The sequence below is a fragment of the Priapulus caudatus genome, unplaced genomic scaffold (assembly GCF_000485595.1).
Source record: "Priapulus caudatus unplaced genomic scaffold, Priapulus_caudatus-5.0.1 Scaffold575, whole genome shotgun sequence".
NCBI lineage: Eukaryota > Metazoa > Priapulida > Priapulimorpha > Priapulimorphida > Priapulidae > Priapulus > Priapulus caudatus.
This window is the reverse complement of record NW_014577636.1, coordinates 81529-84196: the sequence shown is the minus strand read 5'-3', so window position 1 is coordinate 84196 and position 2668 is coordinate 81529.

Here is a 2668-nt window from a genome sequence, read left to right as displayed (position 1 = left end):
CTCTCTCTTCTCTCTCTCTCTCTCTCTCTCTCTCTCTCTCTCTCTTCTCTCTCTATATATATATATATATCCACACCGCCGCCGCTGCGCGTGCGTGCGTGCGCGTCTGCGTGTCTGTACTTTGATACGTGCGCACGTGCCTGGGCATGTGGATGCGGCTGTACGAGTGTGCGTGCGTGCGTGCGTTCGTGATGATTGCACACGCACGTGGTTACTCCGGGCACACGCTGCATGACGCGGCATGCACGCACGCACGCACACACACGTCGCACGCACGCGCGCGCGCACACACACACACGCACGCACGCACGCACGCACACACAGCTGTTGGAGACAATCACACAGAGTGCGGCCCGTGACCGTAATCACGGTCAGTAGACTCGCTAAACGAAGTTTCATTCTGTGCCGCAGTGCGTTGCTCACCGCGTCAGAGCGGTTCCCCCAGCCGCGGTCGCATCGCACCCAATTCACCGCCTCTCTCTCTCCTCTCTCTCTCTGCTGATAAAACGGATCTCTCTCCCCCAGGAGGGAGCAGATGTTGACAGCGCGGCCATACGCACAAACACACAGCGCGCGCGACAGCACGCTCTCACGCACACAGTCTGACGTACACACACGGCACACACCTAACGCACACGACACACACGCTACACGCACACACATCACACACACACACACACACACACACACACCCTCGCACATCATCGCACACACACACACATACACGCACCACACACACACAGAACACAACACACACGACACACACGACCACACACTGCTCGCGCGCACACGCACACGCACACGCAACACAACCCGCGCGCGCACCCACACACACACACAACACACACACACACACAGCACATCACAACACAACACACACAACACACGCATACACACGCACGCACACAGGTGAACCCCTCGTTCTGGTGAAGACTCTATTGTGGTGATCGTCATCACTGCACCTTGTCGACAGCTGCACGCCGTCTGAATTTCTTTCCACCTCCCAACTTCGCCCCCCCCCCACACCGTTCTCTCACTTGTCCCACTGATCTTTCGTTCGCATGTCGCGAGACTTGTTTCTGCAGCTCTGAATGCTAGGACGACGTCAGCGGTCTGACATGATGAAGCGACGTCAGCCAGGCGCCAACGCCTCCGTCGTCGGCTACATAGCGACGTACCCTCTATCAGACTCGCTGTCGTTCTCCGCTGTCTGCGCGTCTGTCCCTCGTCGCATGCACGTTATGCACGTAACCTCACTTTCGCCATTTTATTTCTATTCGCTCGTATTCTTACACGCCGGGTAAATTGCGTAAATTGTAATTAAAATTGTAAAGTAAATTGGTGAAATTGCGATTGAATCGGTATTCCCGACACCGCCCCGCCCCACGCTGTATGATGCCAGTATGCAGGCGAGCATGAGAGAACTTGGCGAAAATGGTGAAATGAATTGAACGATTGAAATTCCCGACACCGCCCCTTCGCTATGTGATGTAGTATCGCGTTCAGAACGCGGGCGGGCATGAGACAGAACTCCCCTCAAAGACAAACACGCGCCACAGACACACACATCTCACTGCTGCTTCCCCGCCGCCACCGCCGCCGCCGCAGCAGCACGTCGGTACAGTAATGACGTCAGGCCCCCCCTCCTCTTTCCCCGCGGACGGGGAATCGTGTGGCGAAAGCAAACGTTTACTCTGGCGCGGTAACTGACGGCATAAAGCACGACACCGCTAACCGATCGTAAAACAAGACACCGCTAACCGATCGCTCCTCACACGCAGCCACGTGTGACATGTAGCGGTGACAGGAGGTGTGAGGCGACGGGGGAAGCAGTAGCAGCATCGGCAGCAGCAGCAGAAGTAGCAGCAGTAGCAGCAGTAGCAGCGGTAGCAGCAGTAGCAGCAGTAGCAGCAGTAGCAGCAGTAGTAGCAGTAGCAGCAGCGGCAGCAGCAGGAGCAGCAGCAGCAGCAACAACAACAACAACAGCAGCACCACCACGACCACCGCCGCCGTCGCCGCCATCGCCGCCACCGCCACCGCCGCCACCGCCGCCACCGCCGCCGCCACCACCACCACAACCATTGCTAGCAGCAGCAGCAGCAGCCAAACCGCCACCACCACCAGCAGCACTAGTAGCACCACCACCACAACCACCTCCACCACCACCAATGCTAGCAGCAGCAGCAGCAGCCAAACCGCCACCACCACCAGCAGCACTAGTAGCACCACCACCACAACCACCTCCACCACCACCAATGCTAGCAGCAGCAGCAGCACCACCACCACCACCACCACCACCACTAGCAGCAGCACCACCATCACCACTGGTACTATCACCACTAGCAGCAATAGCAGCAGCAGCAGTATATTAAACGGCGGGCGCGCGCGCGTGTGCAGCGATAATGAGCGAGTATTAGTGTCATTAGGCGAGGCGTAATCATGCGGCTTGCAGTTTACGGCAGCCGCCCTGTCTCCACGCGACGTCCGGCATCATCTCCTAGCAGACGTCGCCCAGGCTACGATGCTGCAGCAGTTACACCAGGTCAGCTAGCAGGCCGGCAGCAGCAGCCGCATCGCCAGTAGCAGCAGCAGCAGCAGCAGCAGCAGCAGCAATACATCGCCAGCAGCAGCAGCAGCAGCAGCAGCGGCAGCAGCAGCGGCACGACGA